The sequence below is a fragment of the Cherax quadricarinatus genome, chromosome 10 (assembly GCF_038502225.1).
Source record: "Cherax quadricarinatus isolate ZL_2023a chromosome 10, ASM3850222v1, whole genome shotgun sequence".
NCBI classification, from domain to species: domain Eukaryota; kingdom Metazoa; phylum Arthropoda; class Malacostraca; order Decapoda; family Parastacidae; genus Cherax; species Cherax quadricarinatus.
Window position 1 is genome coordinate 27,866,904 of NC_091301.1, and position 22,500 is coordinate 27,889,403.

General features: G+C 46.1%; 1 protein-coding gene across 1 annotated transcript in view; it reads right to left on the reverse strand.

The window, feature by feature from the left end:
- The window catches only part of LOC128687999 (uncharacterized), a 355,922-nt gene that overhangs the window by 104,436 nt on the left and 228,986 nt on the right, over positions 1-22,500 (reverse strand). The gene's annotated exons all lie outside the window — the stretch shown is intronic.

Genomic DNA, 22,500 nt, shown 5'->3' on the forward strand with positions numbered 1-22,500 from the left:
TGAGTGTCCCAGGACCAGGTGTGTGTGTACCAGGACCAGGTGTGTGTGTACCAGGACCAGGTGTGTGTGTACCAGGACCAGGTGTGTGTGTACCAGGACCAGGTGTGAGTGTCCCAGGACCAGGTGTGAGTGTCCCAGGACCAGGTGTGTGTGTACCAGGGCCAGGTGTGAGTGTCCCAGGACCAGGTGTGTGTGTACCAGGACCAGGTGTGAGGGTCCCAGGACCAGGTGTGAGTGTCCCAGGACCAGGTGTGTGTGTACCAGGACCAGGTGTGAGTGTCCCAGGACCAGGTGTGTGTGTACCAGGACCAGGTGTGAGTGTCCCAGGACCAGGTGTGAGTGTCCCAGGACCAGGTGTGAGTGTCCCAGGACCAGGTGTGTGTGTACCAGGACCAGGTGTGAGTGTCCCAGGACCAGGTGTGTGTGTACCAGGACCAGGCGTGAGTGTCCCAGGACCAGGTGTGAGTGTCCCATGACCAGGTGTGAGTGTCCCAGGACCAGGTGTGTGTGTACCAGGACCAGGTGTGAGTGTCCCAGGACCAGGTGTGTGTGTACCAGGACCAGGTGTGAGTGTCCCAGGACCAGGTGAGAGTGTCCCAGGACCAGGTGTGAGTGTCCCAGGACCAGGTGTGTGTGTACCAGGACCAGGTGTGAGTGTCCCAGGACCAGGTGTGTGTGTACCAGGACCAGGTGTGAGTGTCCCAGGACCAGGTGTGTGTGTACCAGGACCAGGTGGGTGTGTACCAGGACCAGGTGTGTGTGTACCAGGACCAGGTGTGTGTGTACCAGGACCAGGTGTGAGTGTACCAGGACCAGGTGTGTGTGTACCAGGACCAGGTGTGTGTGTACCAGGACCAGGTGTGTGTGTACCAGGACCAGGTGTGTGTGTACCAGGACCAGGTGCGAGTGTCCCAGGACCAGGTGTATGTGTACCAGGACCAGGTGTGTGTGTACCAGGACCAGGTGTGTGTGTACCAGGACCAGGTGTGTGTGTACCAGGACCAGGTGTGTGTGTACCAGGACCAGGTGTGTGTGTGTACCAGGACCAGGTGTGTGTGTACCAGGACCAGGTGTGTGTGTACCAGGACCAGGTGTGAGCCCAGGACCAGGTGTGTGTGTACCAGGACCAGGTGTGTGTGTACCAGGACCAGGTGTGTGTGTACCAGGACCAGGTGTGTGTGTACCAGGACCAGGTGTGTGTGTACCAGGACCAGGTGTGAGTGTACCAGGACCAGGTGTGTGTGTACCAGGACCAGGTGTGTGTGTACCAGGACCAGGTGTGAGTGTCCCAGGACCAGGTGTGTGTGTACCAGGACCAGGTGTGTGTGTACCAGGACCAGGTGTGTGTGTACCAGGACCAGGTGTGTGTGTACCAGGACCAGGTGTGTGTGTACCAGGACCAGGTGTGAGTGTACCAGGACCAGGTGTGTGTGTACCAGGACCATGTGTGAGTGTACCAGGACCAGGTGTGTGTGTACCAGGACCAGGTGTGAGTGTACCAGGACCAGGTGTGTGTGTACCAGGACCAGGTGTGAGTGTACCAGGACCAGGTGTGTGTGTACCAGGACCAGGTGTGTGTGTCCCAGGACCAGGTGTGTGTGTACCAGGACCAGGTGTGAGTGTACCAGGACCAGTTGTGTGTGTACCAGGACCAGGTGTGAGTGTACCAGGACCAGGTGTGAGTGTACCAGGACCAGGTGTGTGTGTACCAGGACCAGGTGTGAGTGTACCAGGACCAGGTGTGTGTGTACCAGGACCAGGTGTGAGTGTACCAGGACCAGGTGTGTGTGTACCAGGACCAGGTGTGTGTGTTCCAGGACCAGGTGTGTGTGTACCAGGACCAGGTGTGTGTGTACCAGGACCAGGTGTGTGTGTCCCAGGACCAGGTGTGTGTGTACCAGGACCAGGTGTGAGTGTACCAGGACCAGGTGTGTGTGTACCAGGACCAGGTGTGAGTGTACCAGGACCAGGTGTGAGTGTCCCAGGACCAGGTGTGTGTGTTCCAGGACCAGGTGTGTGTGTACCAGGACCAGGTGTGTGTGTACCAGGACCAGGTGTGTGTGTACCAGGACCAGGTGTGAGTGTACCAGGACCAGGTGTGTGTGTACCAGGACCAGGTGTGTGTGTTCCAGGACCAAGTGTGTGTGTACCAGGACCAGGTGTGTGTGTCCCAGGACCAGGTGTGTGTGTCCCAGGACCAGGTGTGCGTGTCCCAGGACCAGGTGTATGTGTCCCAGGACCAGGTGTGCGTGTCCCAGGACCAGGTGTATGTGTCCCAGGACCAGGTGTGTGTGTAGCAGGACCAGGTGTATGTGTCCCAGGACCAGGTGTGTGTGTCCCAGGACCAGGTGTGCGTGTCCCAGGACCAGGTGTATGTGTCCCAGGACCAGGTGTGTGTGTACCAGGACCAGGTGTGTGTGTCCCAGGACCAGGTATGCGTGTCCCAGGACCAGGTGTATGTGTCCCAGGACCAGGTGTGTGTGTCCCAGGACCAGGTGTGCGTGTCCCAGGACAAGGTGTATGTGTCCCAGGACCAGGTGTGTGTGTAGCAGGACCAGGTGTATGTGTCCCAGGACCAGGTGTGTGTCTACCAGGACCAGGTGTATGAGTCCCAGGACCAGGGGTGTGTGTCCCAGAACCAGGTGTGTGTGTGTCCCAGGACCAGGTGTGTGTGTACCAGGACCAGGTGTGTGTGTCCCAGGACCAGGTGTGTGTGTACCAGGCCGAGGTGTGTGTGTTCCAGGACCAGGTGTGTGTGTACCAGGACCAGGTGTGTGTGTCCCAGGACCAGGTGTGTGTGTGTACAAGGACCAGGTGAGTGTGTCCCAGGACCAAGTGTGTGTGTACCAGCACCAGGTGTGTGTACCCTAGGACCAGGTGTGTGTGTCCCAGGACAAGACGTATGTATCCCAGGACCAGGCGTGTGTCTCCCAGGACCAGGTGTGTGTGTAGCAGGACCAGGTGTGTGTGTCCCAGGACCAGGTGTGTGTGTCCCAGTACCAGGTGTGTGTGTACCAGGACCAGGTGTGTGTGTCCCAGGACCAGGTGTGTGTGTCCCAGGATCAGGTGTGTGTGTCCCAGGAAAAGGTGAGAGTGTGTGTGTACCAGGACCAGGTGTGTGTGTCCCAGGACCAGGTGTATGTGTCGCAGGACCAGGTGTGTGTGTCCCAGGCCAAGGGGTGTGTGTGCAAGGACCAGATGTGCGTGTCCCAGGACCAGGTGTGTGTGTCCCAGGCCAAGGGGTGTGTGTGCAAGGACCAGATGTGCGTGTCCCAGGACCAGGTGTGTGTGTCCCAGGACCAGGTGTATGTGTCCCAGGTCCAGGTGTGTGTGTCTCAGGCCAAGGTGTGTGTCCCAGAACCAGGTGTATGTGTCCCAGGGCCAGGTGTATGTGTCCCAGGACCAGGTGTATGTGTCCCAGGGCCAGGTGTATGTGTCCCAGGACCAGGTGTATGTGTATCAGGACCAGGTGTGTGTGTCCCAATACCAGGTGTATGTGTCCCAGGACCAGGTGTGTGTGTCCCAGGATCAGGTGTGTGTGTCCAAAGGCCAGGTGTGTGTGTGTCCCAGAACCAGGTGTGTGTGTGTCCCAGGACCAGGTGTGTGTGTCCCAGGATCAGGTGTGTGTGTCCCAGGACCAGGTGTATTTGTCCCAGGACCAGGTGTATGTGTCCCAGGACAAGATGTATGTGTCCCAGGACCAGGTGTGTGTGTCCCAGGACCAGGTGTATGTGGCCCAGGACCAGGTGTGTGTGTGTGTCCCAGAACCAGGTGTATGTGTCCCAGGACCGGGTATATGTGTCCCAGAGCCAGGTGTATGTGTCCCAGGACCAGGTGTGTGTGTCCAAAGGCCAGGCGTGTGTGTCCCAGGACCAGGTGTGTGTCCCAGGACCAGGTGTGTGAGTCCCAGGACCAGGTGTGTGAGTCCCAGGACCAGGTGTGTGTGCTCCAGGACCAGGTGTATGTGTTCCAGGAGCAGGTGTGTGTGTCCCAGGACCAGGTGTGTGTCCCAGGACAAGGTGTGTGTCCCAGGACCAGGTGTGTGAGTCCCATGACCAGGTGTGTGTGTTCCAGGGCCAGGTGTGTGTGTCCCTGGACAAGGTGTACGTGTCACAGGACCAGGTGTGTGTGTCCAAGGACCAGGTGTGTGTGTCCCAGGACCAGGTGTGTGTGTTCCATGACCACGAGTGTGTGTCCCAGGACTAGGTGTGTGTCTATCCCCTGACCAGGTTTGTGTGTCCCAGGACCAGGTGTGTGTGTCCCAGGACCAAGTGTGTGTGTCCCAGGGCCAGGTGTGTATGTTCTAAGACCAGGTGTGTGTCCCAGGACCAGGTGTGTGACCAAGGAACAGGTGTGTGTGTCCCAGGACCAGGTGTGTGAGTCCCGGGACCAAGAGTGTGTGTCCCAAGACCAGGTATGTGTTTCACAGAACGAGGTGTGTGTCCCAGGACCAGGTGGGTGTGGTGAAGAATCAGGTATAAGTGTCCCAGGACCAGGTGTGTGTATCCCTGGACCAGGTGTAAGTGTCCCAGGACCAGTTGTGTGAGTCCCAGGACCAGGTGTGTGTGTGTGTTAGGACCAGGTGTGTGTCCCAGGACCAGGTGTGTGTGTGTGTGTCCCAGGACCAGGTGTGTGTGTGTGTGTCCCAGGACCAGGTGTGTGTGTGTTCCAGGACCTGGTGTGTGTGTGTGTCTCATTACCAGGTGTGTGTCCTAGGACCAGGTGTGTGTGTCCCAGAACCAGGTGTGTGTGTTCCTGGACCAGGTGTGTGTGTTCCAGGACCAGAAGTGTTTGTGTCTCAGGACCATATGTGTGTGTGTCCGAGGACCAGGTGTGTGTCCCAGGGAGAGGTTTGTGTGTGTCCCAGGACGAGGTGTGTATGTGCGTTTGTGTCCCAGGACCAGGTGTGTGTGTACCAGGACCAGGTGTGTGTGTACCAGGACCAGGTGTGTGTGTCCCAGGACCAGGTGTATGTGTCACAGGACCAGGTGTGTGTGTCCCAGGCCAATGGGCGTGTATTCCAAGACCAGGTGTGTGTGTGTCCCAGGACCAGGTGTATGTGGCCCAGGACCAGGTGTGTGTGTGTGTGTGTGTGTGTGTGTGTGTGTGTGTGTCCCAGAACCAGGTGTGTGTGTGTTGTGTGTGTCTTTTCTAGGAGCAGATGTGTGTGCGTGTGTCCAAGGACCAGGTGTGTGTGTCAAAGGACTAGGCGTGTGTGTCCCAGGACCTGGAGTGTGTGTCCCATGACCAGATGTGTGTGTGTCTCAGGACCATGTGTGTGTGTGTCCGAGGACCAGGTGTGTGTCCCAGGACCAGATGTGTGTGTGTATTTGTGTCCCAGGACGAGGTGTGTGTGTGTGTGTGTTTGTGTTCCACGACTAGGTGTGTGTGTGTGTGTGTGTGTCCCAGCACTAGGTGTGTGTGTGTTTTAGGACCAGGTGTGTGTGTCCAAGGACCAGGTGTGTGTTTTCAAGGACCAGGTGTGTGTGTCCCAGAACCAGTTGTGTGTGTGTGTTTTTTTTTCTAGGACCAGATGTGTGTGTGTGTTTGTGTGTGTGTGTGTGTGTGTGTGTCCCAGGTCCAGGTGTGTGTGTGTGTGTGTGTGTGTGTGTGTGTTCCAGGACCAGGTGTGTTTGTCAAACGACCAGGCGTGTGTGTCCCAGGACCAGGTGTGTGTGTCCCACGACCAGGTGTGTATGTGTGCTTGTGTGTCCCAGATCTAGGTGTATATATGTGTGTCCCTGGACCAGGTGTGAGTGTGACCCTGGACCAGGTGTGTATATGTGTGTCCCAGGACCAGGTGTGTGTTTGTGTGTGTCCCAGGACCATGTGTGTGTGTGTCCCAGGACCAGGTGTGTGTGTGTGTCCCAGGACCAGGTGTGTGTGTGTGTCCCAGGACAAAGTGTGTACTCACCTATTTGTACTCACCTATTTGTGGTTGCAGGGGTCGAGTCACAGCTCCTGGCCCCGCCTCTTCGCTGATTGCTACTAGGTCCTCTCTCTCCCTGCCCCATGAGCTCTATCATACCTCGCCTTAAAACTATGTATGGTTCCCGCCTCCACTACGTCACTTTCTAGGCTATTCCACGGCCTGACTACTCTATGACTGAAGAAATACTTCCTAACATCCCTTTGATTCATCTGAGTCTTCAACTTCCAATTGTGACCTCTTGTGTCTGTGTCCCTTCTCTGGAACATCCCGTCTTTGTCCACCTTGTCTATTCCGCGCAGTATTTTATATGTCGTTATCATGTCTCCCCTGACCCTCCTGTCCTCCAATGTCGTCAGGCCGATTTCCCTCAACCTTTCTTCGTAGGACAATCCCCGTAGCTCTGGGACTAGTCTTGTTGCAAACCTTTGCACTTTCTCTAATTTCTTGACGTGCTTGACTAGGTGTGGATTCCAAACTGGTGCTGCATACTCCAGTATGGGCCTGACGTAAATGGTATACAGAGTCTTAAACGAATCCTTACTGAGGTATCGGAACGCTATCCGTAGGTTTGCCAGGCGCCCGTATGCTGCAGCAGTTATCTGACTGATGTGCGCCTCAGGAGATATGCTCGGTGTTATGCTCACCCCCAGATCTGTGTGTGTGTGTGTGTGTGTTACAGGGCCAGGTGTGTGTGTGTGTCCCAGGACCAGGTGTGTGTGTGTGTCCCATTACCAGGTATGTGTGTGTCACAGGACAAGGTGTGTGTGTCAAAGGACCAGGTGTGTGTGTGTGTGTGTGCCAAAGGATCAGGTGTGTGTGTGTGTGTGTGTGTGTGTGTGTGTGTGTGGGTGTGTGTGTGTCAAAAGATCAGGAGTGTGTGTCCCAAAATCAGGTGTGTATGTGTCAAAGGACCAGGTGTGTGTGTCCCAGGACCAGGTGCGTGTCAAAAGACCAGGTGTGTGTGACCCAGGTCCAGGTGTGTGTGTGTCAAAGGACCAGGTATGTGTCCCAGGACCAGATGTGTGTGTGTCAAAGGACCAGGTGTGTGTGTCCCAGGACCAGGTGTGTGTCAAAAAACCAGGTGTGTGTGACCCAGGTCCAGGTGTGTGTGTGTGTCAAAGGATCAGGTGTGTGTGTTCCGGGACCAGGTGTGTGTGTGTCAAAGGAATAGGTGTGCGTCCCAGGACCAGGTGTGTGTCCCAGGACCAGGTGTGTGTGTGTGTCTGTCCCAGGACTATGTGTGTATATGTCCAAGGACCAGGTGTGTGCGTCCCAGGACAAGGTGCGTGTGTATCCCAGGACCAGGTGTGTGTGTCCCAGAACCAGGTGTGTGTGCCCATGGATCAGATGTGTGTATGTGTGTACACCAAGACCAGGTGTGTGTATGTGTGTCCTTAGACCAGTTGTGTGTGTCCCAGGACCAGGTGTATGTGTCCCAGGATCAGGTGTGTGTATCCCAGGACCAGGTGTATGTATCCCAGGGCCAGGAGTGTGTGTTCCAGGATTAGATGTGTGTATACCAGGACCAGGTGTGTGTATGTGTGTCCCAGGACCAGGTGTGTGTATACCAGGACCAGTTGTGTGCATGTGTGTCCCAGGACCAGGTGTGTGTGTGTCCCAGGACCAAGTGTGTGTGTCCCAGTATTAGGTGTGTATTTCCCAGGAACAAGTGTGTGTGTATGTGTGTCCCAGAACCAGGTGTGTGTGTGTGTTTGTCCCATGACCAGTTGTGTGCATGTGTGTCCCTAGGCCAGGTTTGTGTATTCCAGGACCAGGTGTGTGTGTGTCGCAAGACCAGATGTGTGTGTCCCAGGACCAGGTATGTGTGTGTGTGTGTCCAAGCACCAGGTGTGCTTCCCAGCACCAGGTGTGTGTCCCAACACCAGGTGTGTGGGTCACAGGAGCAGGTGTATGTCCCAAGATCAGGTGCGGGTTCATGACCAGGTGTGAGGGTCCAGAATCAGGTGTTTGTATTCTAGCACCAGGTGTGTGAGTCTCAGGATCAGGTGTGTGTGGGGGGGCAAATTGGGGGATAGGTATGGGTGTGGGTGTTGGAGCAGGTGTGGCTATGATTCCAAGTATAGGTGTGGGAGCAGGGGTGAGTGTAAGTGCAAGTGTGTGTTTAGGTAGGTGTGGGTACAGGTGTAGGTCTTTGGGCAAGGTGTGTGTGGAGGCAGGTGTGAGAGCGGAGGCAGGTGTGGGTGTGATGACAGGTGTGGGTGTGTTGGGGAAGGTGTGGGTGTGGTGGCAGGTGCAGATATGAGGGGCAGGTTTGGACGCAGGTGTGGGTGCAAATGTGGGGTAGGTGTGGGTGTGGGGGCAGGTGTATGTGTGAGTTGAGGGTAGGTGTGGGTGTGGGTGTAGTTGTGGATGTGTGGGCAGGTGTGGGTTGAGGGCAGGTGTGGGTGTAGTTATGGGTGTGTGGCCAAGTGTGGGTATGGGGGCAGGTGTGTGTGTAGGTGTGAGGGCAGGTGTGTGTGTAGGTGTGAGGGCAGGTGTGTGTGTAGGTGTGGGGGCAGGTGTGTGTGTAGGTGTGGGGGCAGATGTGTGTGTAGGTGTGGGGGCAGGTGTGTGTGTAGGTGTGGGGGCAGGTGTGTGTAGGTGTGGGGGCAGGTGTGTGTGTAGGTGTGGGTGTGGTCTCAGAATTATTAATGAATCATCTAGAATTATAAATATCAATCAAGACTGATAGACTGAACACATCGACTCTAAGATGAGGGACTATTTACCTCATATTCCCAATCAACTTCCTCTGTTTTTCTCTGTATTGGACTGAAGAAACCACTGGCTGGAGAAACGCTTCCTTGTTAAAGATTCTCAAATGTTGCACAATCGTCTCGTTCTTCACTGTGTGAAAGTCTACCACGAACCATCAGTCAACACTTACATACGTGAGTATTGAAACTACGGTGACTTCACTCGCGCATTTCGCACCAGTACGCTAGACTATAGAGAAAAAACTCTTCTTCAGGTGAGGGACTGACCACCTCATAACTACGTCTTCAAGGGTGGTGGACTGATGACATCGTCTTTACATCTCTACTGCTTCAGTTCACTCTTCTGTATTTGACTGAAGAAGCCTACTGTGTAGGCGATACGTTTCGGAATAAGGATACCTACTGTTGCACATGTGTCTTACATATCATTAAGTGTCTTCTTTGACGCATTGTCAAAGAAGACAATGAGAAACACAGGATCCTGGAATCATCACTCATCAGCACAACACAGTTTCAGCCACAACAACTCGGCTTCCCGAGTAGCAACAGAATGGAGCAACGTGTCGAGAACTGCGTGAAAGAAACGTTGGCAATAACGGTTTTCAATGCGCTAAATCTGTGCCTCTCTCTTTCCTGCATGTCTTTGTTGGATGGCCTGCACAGAAGGTCACCCAACAAAGAGACTCTCAGTCTACACAAAAACCCACAAATGAAGATGACTTTACTGATTGCTATTCACACCACGACACTTGCACAAGAAGGGGGCGTAATTATTGGATTTTTCTAAGAGCTATTCATGTCTCCCGCCCCAAATTCCTATCATAATTGCAGTACATTATTCATGCCTCCGCACACTTACACTTTCCTCTCTACTTTATGTAAGACTGGAAAAGCTGAGCAAGACTTTACTCAACTCTAACACCAACGCCTTTTGGTCCTGCCAGAAGAGGCCAGCAGCTCTGCGCAGGCCCATGCTAAAAGTAACGTTGACATAGCTGCCATGCCATGTCTTGCATCAGAGAACTCACCAGGAAGAAAACTTCCCATAATACACCCAGCAGGAGTACATACACTACACTACGTGGGGATGCAACAAGATATATGTAGGAGAAACTGGGGGGGGGGAATCTTTCCACACGTGTTGAAGAACATAAATATACTTGTAATTGAGATGACACTAGCAACACTTGAGTCATACACAGGTCAAAAAAGAGAGCTATTTCATGCAGTGGAACATCACAGCGATTACATACAGTGAGCCTGACAGGAATAGACGCTGTTGTAAAGAAGCATGTTTAATTACCACTTCCAACATGATAGAGGAAGTGCTGGTAACTTTAACACATAAAACCCTGCAACATGTTTTCTCTCAACTGCCTCGTGACACGGCTATTAGATGACCTCACGCCTTCACCTGACCTCCTGCCACTTTCATTATCCACAGTTTATACTGTGTTGTCTCGCTGTGTTGCGTCACTGAGAGTGATCAAAGTCCCAGGATGGTATTCAACAAAAATATCCTAAGTATTCTTTTTCTTTTACAGTGGTACCACTTGCCACACCACTGACCATGTCCAGCCCATCCTTGATACACTTGTGCAACACTTGGGTATCTTTAGTATGGAAACGTTTCGCCAGCCAGTGGCTTCAGCAGTCCAATACAGGAAAGAACGGTGGAAAATGGGAGGAGCTGGGGATAATTAGTCCCTCAGCCTGGAGTCGATGTGTTCAGTTTATCAATCTTGATAAAAGTCTCATTCATCAACTTGACGGTTTTCCAAACCATTTATATAGTAACTAACCTCTATCATCATTTTTATAATTGAAGTATACTTATCTGTAAGTAAAAAATGGTGACTGACACCGACACGTAAATAAAGACTGATACGGGCTTGAAGGAGACGTTTCGCTCAAGAGGGATTGCGTCAATGCAACACAGAGAGCGAGAGAGAGAGATAGAGAGAGAGATGATGTGGTGTTGCGGTGGGTGGGAGCTGTGATGATCGTGTCTGGTCTGGGTACAACACGTTCAGCGAGTATTTCACAAATGATGAAGTATTCTGTGTTCCTGAATCACGGTGCCGGGCGTTCCTCTCAGTGATAACCATTATTATTATTATTATTATTATTATTATTATTATTATTATTATTATTATTATTATTATTATTATTATTGTTATTATTATTATTATTATTATTATTATTATTATTATTATTATTATTATTATTATTATTATTATTATTATTATTATTATTATTAATATTATTATTATTATTATTATTATTATTATTATTATTATCTTCAGAGGGAACGCTGTACTTTAAGGAATCAGTGATATAGCGCCTGTATATAACCGCCAACTCTGATTTGGTTCACAATAAACTAGCCGAAGTGGCTAGTTTATTGTGAACCACACACCCATCCTGTGGATACTAGCACAAGAGAATACGGATACACAAAAGGCCTACGAACTAGGCCCCAAAAGGGCTAACAGGGGAACATCTGGATTTAGATCTACAGCTGACTTATCTGTTACAGTGTGCTGGTATACAGACAGTATACAGAAGGGCACCGCTTATACAGCAGGTAAGGCTCTGGGTTACTGCTGTAAAGTGAAACGTATACCTTTTTTTTCACTTTCAAATGCACATAAAAGCTTGATAACATGTTTACATTATCAAATATTAAGTGAGCAATATAACTAGGCCTAAAAGATGCATATACAATATACACATTACTTACCTCAGAATTCCTTCATCCTTTGTTTATTGTGAGTGGTAAATATATTTATTGTAGGAAGACTGAATACATGAAGAATAAGTATAAATGAAAACCGCTGTATTAGCGAGACGCTGTAAAGCGAAGCACTGTTAAGCAGGTCCCTCCTGTATACACTATGTTGTATGACTGATAATCTGCATATAGTAATCCAGAATTGACCAGATCTACTATAAACAGAAGTACTTACAACCATAATTTTTAAGTGAGTGGACGTGTAAGCCAGGGAAAGGCCTCGGTTAGATGACCAAAAGTTCCAGCGAGGGTCATCATGTGGCTGAGACTCGCATCAGGAAATACTTGACCTGTTTCCTGACAAACCTTACTTAACCTAACCTTGCTACGAAGGCTTCACTACCTGATGACTAGTTACACATTCCTAGAAACTAACGCCTGGGATAATTTTGAAAGACAAAACAAGAGTTGAACGAGAAGGACCTGCCTAACATGGGCCAGTAGGCCTACTGTAGTGTTCAGGTTTATCTTGCTGTCTTTCCGGATCCTATTTCTTATTTATTTATTTAAATGGAAACAGCGAAGAAATTGAAGTTTGATGAAAGTTTTGGTAACTTTTGTTGAAGCTGGACTGAAGCTGCCAGAGTCGTGGGTGTCACCTAGTACTGGGTAGCAGTAGTGTGACTGTTGTAACAGTAGTGTGACCGTTATAACAGTAGTGTGACTGTTGTAACAGTAGTGTGACCGTTGTAACAACAGTGTGACTGTTGTAACAGTAGTGTGACCGTTGTAACAACAGTGTCACTGTTGTAACAGTAGTGTGACCGTTATGACAGTAGTGTGAACGTTATAACAGTAGTGTGACTGTTGTAACAGTAGTGTGACCGTTGTAACAACAGTGTGACTGTTGTAACAGTACTGTGACCGTTATAACAGCAGTATGACCGTTGTAACAGTAGTGTGACTGTTATAACAGTAGTGTGACCGTTGTAACATCAGTGTGGCTGTTGTAACAGTAGTGTGACCGTTATAACAGTAATGAAACTGTTGTAACAGTAGTGTGACCGTTATAATAGTAGTGTGAACGTTATAACAGTAATGTGACTGTTGTAACAGTAGTGTGACTGTTCTAACAGTAGTATGACTGCTGTAACAGTAGTGTGACTGTTCTAACAGTAGTATGACCGTTGTAACAGTAGTGTGACTGTTGTAACAGTAGTATGACTGTTCTAGCAGTAGTGTGACTGTTGTAACAGTAGTGTGACTGTTGTAACAGTAGTGTGACTGTTGTAACAGTAGTGTGACCGTTGTAACAGTAATGTGACTGTTGTAACAGTAGTGTGGCTGTTATAACAGTAGTGTGACCGTTATAACAGTAATGTGATTGTTGTAACAGTAGTGTGACTGTTCTAACATTAGTATGGCTGTAAAACAGTAGTGTGACTGTTGTAACAGTAGTGTGACTGTTGTAACAGTAGTGTGACTGTTGCAAAAGTAGTGTAACTGTTGTAACAGTAGTGTGACTGTTGTAACAGTAGTGTGACCGTTATAACAGTAGTGTGACTGTTATAACAGTAATGTGACCGTTGTAACAATAATGTGACTGTTGTAACAGTAGTGTGACTGTTGTAACAGTAGTGTGACTATTGTAACAGTAGTGTGACTGTTGTAACAGTAGTGTGACTGTTGTAACAGTAGTGTGACTGCTGTCATAGAAGTGTGACTGCTGTAAGAGTAGTGTGACCGTTGTAACAACAGTGTGACTGTTGTAACAGTAGTGTGACCGTTATAACAGTAATATGATTGTTGCAACAGTAGTGTGACCGTTATAACAGTAATGTGACTGTTGTAACAGTAGTGTGACCGTTATAACAGTAGTGTGAACTTTATAACAGTAATGTGACTGTTGTAACAGTAGTATGACTGTTGCAACAGTAGTGTGACTGCTGTAACAGTAGTATGAGTGTTGTAACAGTAGTGTGACCGTTAAAACAGTAGTGTGACCGTTATAACAGTAGTATGTTCTAACAGTAGTATGACTGTTGTAACAGTAGTGTGACTGTTGTAACAGTAGTGTGACCGTTATAACAGAAATATGATTGTTGCAACAGTAGTTTGACCGTTATAACAGTAATGTGACTGTTGTAACAGTAGTGTGACCGTTATAACAGTAGTGTGAACTTTATAACAGTAATGTGACTGTTGTAACAGTAGTATGACTGTTGCAACAGTAGTGTGACTGCTGTAACAGTAGTGTGACTGTTGTAACAGTAGTGTGACCGTTATAACAGTAGTGTGACCGTTATAACAGTAGTAAGTTCTAACAGTAGTATGGCTGTTGTAACAGTAGTGTGACTGTTCTAGCAGTAGCATGACTGTTGTAACAGTAGTGTGACTGTTGTAACAGTAGTGTGACTGTCGTAACAGTAGTGTGACCGTTGTAACAGTAATATGACTGTTGTAACAGAAGTATGACTGTTGCAACAGTAGTGTGACTGCTGTAACAGTAGTGTGACTGTTGTAACAGTAGTGTGACCGTTATAACGGTAGTATGTTCTAACAGTAGTATGACTGTTGTAACAGTAGTGTGACTGTTGTAACAGTAGTGTGACCGTTATAACAGTAATATGATTGTTGCAACAGTAGTTTGACCGTTATAACAGTAATGTGACTGTTGTAACAGTAGTGTGACCGTTATAACAGTAGTGTGAACTTTATAACAGTAATGTGACTGTTGTAACAGTAGTATGACTGTTGCAACAGTAGTGTGACTGCTGTAACAGTAGTGTGACTGTTGTAACAGTAGTGTGACCGTTATAACAGTAGTGTGACCGTTATAACAGAAGTATGTTCTAACAGTAGTATGACTGTTGTAACAGTAGTGTGACTGTTCTAGCAGTAGTATGACTGTTGTAACAGTAGTGTGACTGTTGTAACAGTAGTGTGACTGTTGTAACAGTAGTGTGACTGTTGTAACAGTAGTGTGACTGTTGTAACAGTAGTGTGACCGTTGTAACAGTAATGTGACTGTTGTAACAGTAGTGTGGCTGTTATAACAGTAGTGTGACCGTTATAACAGTAATGTGACTGTTGTAACAGTAGTGTGACTGTTGTAACAGTAGTATGACTGTTGTAACCGTAGTGTGGCTGTTGTAACAGTAGAGTGACTGTTGTAACAGTAGTGTGACTGTTGCAACAGTAGTGTGACTGCTGTAACAGTAGTGTGACTGTTGTAACAGTAGTGTGACCGTTATAACAGTAGTGTGACCGTTATAACAGTAATGTGACTGTTGTAACAGTAGTGTGGCCGTTATAACAGTAGGGTGTCCGTTATAACAGTAGTGTGGCTGTTGTAACAGTAGTGTGACCGTTACAGCAGTAGTGTGACTGTTGTAACAGTAATGTGACCGTTGTAACAATAGTGAGACTGTTGTAACAGTAGTGTGACTGTTGTAACAGTAGTGTGACTATTGTAACAGTAGTGTGACTGTTGTAACAGTAGTGTTACTGTTGTAATAGTAGTGTGACTGCTGTCACAGAAGTGTGACTGCTGTAAGAGTTGTGTGACTGTTGTAACAGTAGTGTGACTGTTGTAGCAGTAGTGTGTCTGTTGTAGCAGTAGTGTGACTGTTGTAACAGTAGTGTGACTGTTTTAACAGTAATGTGACCGTTGTAACAGTAGTGTGACTGTTATAACAGTAATGTGACTGCTGTAATAGTAGTGTGACCGTTGTAACAGGAGTGCGAATGTTGTAACAGTAGTGTGACTGTTGTAGCAGTAGTGTGTCTGTTGTAGCAGTAGTGTGACTGTTGTAACAGTAGTGTGACTGTTGCAACAGTAGTGTGACCGTTGTAGCAGTAGTGTGACTGTTGTAACAGTAGTGTGACTGTTTTAACAGTAATGTGACCGTTGTAACAGTAGTGTGACTATTATAACATTAATGTGACTGCTGTAACTGTAGTGTGACCGTTGTAACAGGAGTGTGAATGTTGTAACAGTAGTGTGACTGTTGTAACAATTGTGTGATTGCTGTAACAGAAGTGTGACTGCTGTAACAGTATTGTGACTGTTGTAACAGTAGTGTGACTGCTGTTACTTTAGTTTGACTGTTGTAACAATAGTGCGACTGCTGGAACAGTAGTGTGACTGCTGTAACAGTAGTGTGAGTGCTGTAACAGTAGTGTGACTGTTGTATCAGTAGTGTGAGCACTGTAATAAAAGTGTGACTGGTGGAACAGTAGTGTGACTGCTGTAACAATAGTGTGACTGTTGTAACAGTAATCTGAATGCTGTAACAGTAGACTGCTGTAACAGTAGTGTGAGTGCTGTAACAGTAGTGTGAGAGTTTTAACAGTAGCGTGACTGTTATAACAGTAGTGTGACTGATGTAACAGTGTGACTGCTGTAACAGTTGTGTGACTGCTGTAACAGTAGTGTGATTGCTGCAACATTAGTGTGACTGCGGTAACAGTTGTGTGACTGTTGTAGCAGAAGTGTGTCTGTTGTAGCTGTAGTGTGACTGTTGTAACAGTAGTGTGACTGTTGCAACAGTAGTGTGACCGTTGCAACAGTAATGTGACTGTTGTAACAGTAGTGTGACTGCTGTAACAGTAGTGTGACTGCTGTAACAGAAGTGAGACTGTTGTAACAGCAGTGTGACTGTTATAACAGTAGTGTGACTGTTGTAACAGTAGTGTGACCGTTGTAACAGTTGTGTGACTGTTGTAGCATAAGTATGTCTGTTGTAGCAGTAGTGTGACTGTTGTAACAGTAGAGTGACTTTTGTAACAGTAGTGTGACCGTTGTAACAGTAGTGTGACTGTTGTAACAGTAGTGTGACTGTTGTAACAGTAGTGTGACTGCTGAATCAGAGGTGTGACTGCTGTGATAGTAGTGTGACCGTTGTAACAGTAGTGTGACTACTGTAACAGTTATGTGACTGCTCTAGCAGAAGTGTGACGGTTGTAACAGTAGTGTGACTGTTGTAACAGTAGTGTGGCTGTTGTAACAGTAGTGTGATTGCTGTAACACTAGTGTGACTGTTGCAACAGTAGTATGGCGGTTATAACAGTAGTGTGATTGCTCTAACAGTAGTGTGATTGTTGTAATAGTAATGGGACTGCTGTAACAGTAACGTGACCGTTGTAACAGTAGTGTGACTGCTGTAACAGTAACGTGACCGTTGTAACAGTAGTGTGACTGCTGTAACAGTAGTGTGACTGCTGTAACAGTAGTGTGACCTTTGTAACAGGAGTGTGAATGTTATAACAGTGGTGTGACTGTTGTAACAGTAGTGTGACTGCTGTAACAGAAGTGTGACTGCTGTCACAGTAGTTTGACTGTTATAACAGTAGTGTGACCGTTATAACAATAGTGTGACTGTTGTAACAGTGGTGTGACTGCTGTTACAAAAGTGTGACTGTTGTAACAGTAGTGTGACTGTTTTAACAGTAATGTGACCGTTGTAACAGTAGTGACTGTTATAACAGTAATGTGACTGCTGTAACAGTAGTCTGACCGTTGTAACAGTAGTGTGACTGTTGTAACAATTGTGTGATTGCTGTAACAGAAGTGTGTCTGCTGTAACAGTAGTGTGACTGTTGTAACAATTGTGTGATTGCTGTAACAGAAGTGTGACTGCTGTAACAGTATTGTGACTGTTGTAACAGTAGTGTGACTGCTGTAACTTTAGTTTGACTGTTGTAACAATAGTGCGACTGCTGGAACAGTAGTGTGACTGCTGTAACTATAGTGTGAGTGCTGTAACAATAGTGTGACTGCTGTAACAGTAGTGTGAATGCTGTAACAATAGTGTGAGTGCTGTAACAATAGTGTGAGCACTGTAACAATAGTGTGACTGCTGTAACAGTAGTGTGAGTGCGGTAACAGTAGTGTGAGCACTGTAACAAAAGTGTGACTGGAGGAACAGTAGTGTGAGTGCTGTAACAATAGTGTGACTGTTGTAACAGTAATGTGAATGCTGTAACAGTAGACTGCTGTAACAGTAGTGTGAGAGTTTTAACAGTAGTGTGACTGTTATAACAGTAGTGTGACTGCTGTAACAGTAGTGTGATTGCTGTAACATTAGTGTGACTGCTGTAACAGTTGTGAGACTGTTGGAACAATAGTGTGACTGCCGTAGCAGTAGTGTGACTGCTGTAACAGTAGTGTGACTGCTGTAACAGTAGTGTGAGTGCTGTAATAGTAGTGTTAGTGCTGTAACAGTAGTGTGACTGCTGTAACAGTAGTGTGATTGCTGTAACAGTAGTGTGACTGCTGTAACAGTAGTGTGATTGCTGTAACAGTAATGTGACTGCTGTAACAGTAGTGTGACTGCTGTAACAGTAGTGAGACAGCTGTAACAGTAGTGTGACTGCTGTAACAGTAGCGTGACTGCTGTAACAGTAGTGTGAGAGCTGTAACTGTAGTGTGACTGCTGTAACAGTAGTGTGAGTGCTGTAACAGTAGTGTGACTGCTGTAACAGTAGTGTGATTGCTGTAACAGTAGTGTGACTGCTGTAACAGTAGTGTGATTGCTGTAACAGTAATGTGACTGCTGTAACAGTAGTGTGACTGCTGTAACAGTAGTGTGATTGCTGTAACAGTAGTGTGATTGCTGTAAGAGTAGTGTGACTGCTGTAACAGTAGTGTGACTGCTGTAACAGTAGTGTGAATGCTGTAACAGTAGTGTGACTGCTGTAACAGTAGTGTGACTGCTGTAACAGTAGTGTGACTGCTGTAACAGTAGTGTGAGTGCTGTAAGAGTAGTGTGACTGCTGTAACAGTAGTGTGACTGCTGTAACAGTAGTGTGAATGCTGTAACAGTAGTGTGACTGCTGTAACAGTAGTGTGACTGCTGTAACAGTAGTGTGATTGCAGTAACAGTAGTGTGAGTTTCAACAGTTGTGTGACTGTTATAACAGTAGTGTGACTGCTGTAACAGTAGTGTGATTGCTGTAACAGTAGTGCGACTGCTGTAACAATAGTGTCACTGCTGTAAGAATATTGTGACTGCTGTAACAGTAGTGTGATTGCTGTAACAGTAGTGTGACTGATGTAACCGTAGTGTGACTGATGTAACAGTAGTGTGACTGCTGTAAGAATAGTGTGACTGCTGTAACAGTAGTGTGACTGATGTAACCGTAGTGTGACTGATGTAACAGTAGTGTGACTGCTGTAACAGTAGTGTGATTGCTATAACAGTAGTGTGAGTGCTGTAAGAATAGTGTGACTGCTGTAACAGTAGTTTGACTGCTGTAACAGTAGTGTGACTGCTGTAACAGTAGTGTGATTGCTGTAACAGTAGTGTGACTGCTGTAACAGTAGTGTGATTGCTGTAACAGTAGTGTGACTGCTGTAACAGTAGTGTGACTGCTGTAACAGTAGTGTGACTGCTGTAACAGTAGTGTGACTGCTGTAACAGTAGTGTGACTGCTGTAACAGTAGTGTGATTGCTGTAACAGTAGTGTGACTGCTGTAACAGTAGTGAGACTGCTGTAACAGTAGTGTGATTGCTATAACAGTAGTGTGAGTGCTGTAAGAACAATGTGACTGCTGTAACAGTAGTGTGACTGCTGTAACAGTAGTGTGACTGCTGTAACAGTAGTGTGATTGCTGTAACAGTAGTGTGACTACTGTAACAGTAGTGTGGCTGCTGTAACAGTAATGTGACTGATGTAACCGTAGTGTGACTGCTGTAACAGTAGCTCTAACAGTAGTCGTCCTGGGTATTACAAAACACAATAACAGGCACGTTTTGCTTGTGGCGCAAAACGAAGGTCTGTAGTACAGACGGAGCGTCATGTGAATAATTACCACTTACTGTTGTTGTGTGTACGACACTCTGGGTCTTGCAGCGCCTGGCAGCGCCAACACCTTATTGAAACAAAACAATAACAAAAGCTAAGATGCTGAACATTTTAGTAGGAAATGTGAGTCTGCAGGACGATGACTGTTGTTGTTGTTGCATGGTTATAAATGCAGGTGAAATTTAGATATATATAATCGTGGGAAAAATGTATATAAACTTTTGTGCAAGATACTTAGCAGCATGCATGATGAGGAATTTACACAAGAATTTGGGTTGTGTACCAATTGATGACATTGAGGGTTGATGCATCAACGGTGCGTCAACTTCCCGTGGAGCAAAACTAAGGGTTATGGGATGTTGAGTGGTTTAGAACACTGACAAGTTGAAGAATGAGATACTTGTACAACATTTGGGAATTTTTATGGAGGGAACGTTTCATCAACCAGTGACTTCTTCAGTTCAGCACCGAGAAGAAAGATGGATGATGATGATGATGAGGAGGAGGTAGTCAGTCCCTCAGCCTGAAGATGGGTTCACTTCACCAGTCTCGAGACTGATGGATTGAACCCATCAACTCCAGGCTGAAGGACTGATTACCTCAAATTCCTCTTCTTCCTCCTTCTTTGTACTGGACTGAAGAAGCCACTGGTTGGCGAAACGTTACCTCAATAAGGATACACCCGAGTGTTGCTCATGTCTTATTAGTCGTGTCGAGTAGAGAGCTCTCTCGTCATGTGGAGGCATCTAGCGGCACTACAATGTAAGACACCTTCTCTTGCCATGATATGTACATGAGTCTTCTGGTGAGAAAGATATTCTTATGGATAAACAGACACACAAAAGCACAGATTGTATCAAGGCACAGACTGTATCAAGGCACAGATTTTATCAAGGCACAGACTGTATCAAGTCACAGACTGTATCAAGTCACAGACTGTATCAAGTCACAGACTGTATCAAGTCACAGACTGTATCAAGTCACAGACTATCAAATCACAGACTGTATCAAGTCACAGACTGTATCAAGTCACAGACTGTATCAAGTCACAGACTGTATCAAATCACAGACTGTATCAAGTCACAGACTGTATCAAGTCACAGACTGTATCAAGTCACAGACTGTATCAAGTCACAGACTGTATCAAGTCAAAGACTGTATCAAGTCACAGACTGTATCAAGTCACAGACTGTATCAAGTCACAGACTTGACACAGTCCAATGTACAGGACCAGCGTTGTCAACAAAGGCTTTGCAGTGCGGTTGTCTCTCCTTTTGTAAGTTATGGGTCTTGCATACAACTTCTCTCCGGTATATTCTTATGTACAAACCTCTCATAATTAGAAGTTCAGGCGAAGAAGTGTTTAATTTGATCAATTCATTCACGAAAAAGTCTGAAATCACTTGGCAAATGTTCATCAGTACTAAGGAAACAGAAGCCACAACTGGAACAATAATGGAAGACAACAGAACTAGTTCCACTGCAGTCTTTATCGTCATGCACTTGCAATGAAACGAATGCCACAATAACAAAGAGATGTGCTGATGAGGCAGAGTTGCGAATGCCATAGAAAAGAGCAAGACCACTAATAATTATTTAGCAAAAATTGTAGGAAGAAATATCGAGCATAAAACATCATTAATTCATAATGAAGTGCCCTGGATAACACTTGGGAAAGTGTTGCTTACACTTTATATGATGAGACACAGGCTTTTTATATGCAAGAACCTTCATTCCAAGTGGCAGAGAGGCTGTATGAGTAACAGATGGTGGGTACAGGAGGAGACAGACATCTTACAAACTGTACATGAAAGGTATAAAATACCGACAAGATGAAGAATTAGACACATGTGCTACATGTGGGTATCTTCATTTGTAGACGTTTCACTATCCAGTGGCTTTACTGATACAATACATAGACATAATGTGAAGAACGTAGAACTATATACAAAAATGAGGTACTCAGTCCCTCAGCCTTAGAGTTGGTGAAGAGCACCGTAGTCTGCAAGACTACCATGGTCTTCACCAAGGCTGAGGGACTGAGTACCTCATTTTTGTATATAGTTCTACGTTCTTCACATTATGTCTATGTATTGTATCAGTAAAGCCACTGGATAGTGAAACGTCTACAAATGAAGATACCCACATGTAGCACATGTGTCTAATTCTTCACCTTACATACTCTGACACACCTGAATGAACTTAATGTTTCCATGTCAGGTGTGAGTAAAACTAATTTTAAAGTTCAATGTAAAATGGATGCAAAAGCTTAAGCTTTAAAAAAGTGTATTAAGAAAAAATTCGGGTGCTTTTTTCGAGATATCAATGATCTTTTTATTTTTACTTACAAATGAAAACTGCCCTGTTGAAAGTGTCCAAAGTTCAGTGATACAACACTTGTCTGATCTGTGTATTACTATTGCAGAGTATTTTCCTCCTGCAAAAATATTAGACTGGGTTAAAAATTCTTTTATTGCAGCTGTAAATATATCTGATTTACAGTGTGAAGAGATGCAACAATTTACAAACATTTACTGTTTAAAGGGAAGTGAGAACTTCTCTTTAAACAACAAAAGTATGTAACAAACACACATTTGCTGTTTAAAGAGAATAACTGACATTTTTAGTTTAAAGAGAAAAACTTAGATATTTTCTGTTTAAAGAGGAAAACTTAGACATTTTTAGTTTAAAGAGAAAAACTTAGACATTTTTGTTTAACAGGAAAAACTTAGACTTTTTTTTTGTTTAAAAGGGAAAACTTACAGACTTTTTGTTTAAAGAGAAAAACTTACAGACAATTCCAATGATTCCACAATAAAAATGAGGTCTCTCCTCACTCACTAAAAATTAAGTTTACATACATATCACAACTTTCTAGATCCATCATTTAAGTATTCCAAAATTAACAAGAAAAAAAAATAAGAAAGACATTCGTCACGTCCTTTGCAACAACACATCTCTGCAAAACAAAAATCCTTCTTTGCATATAAAGCACAATAAATAGACTAAGTGTAGAAAGTTAACTGGGCTTGCAACTGACAACTGTTGCAAACATCCCAATTCTTATCCAATCAGTCCCATGTTGGTCACTCAGCAACACTTTATTTCTTTTTTTCTGTTGAATGTTGACCTAACTCATAACTATAAACCAAAATAACACGATTGCAAACAATCCCCGGTAAACCAGTGGTTTACTCACTGCCTTGGAGTTTTGCGTCTCACTTGCCATGAGTTCTAACCCCACCTATACCCTGGTTTGTTTTTTCATAACTGTAAAATTTTTTATTTAATGTTATTGTAATCCGAAG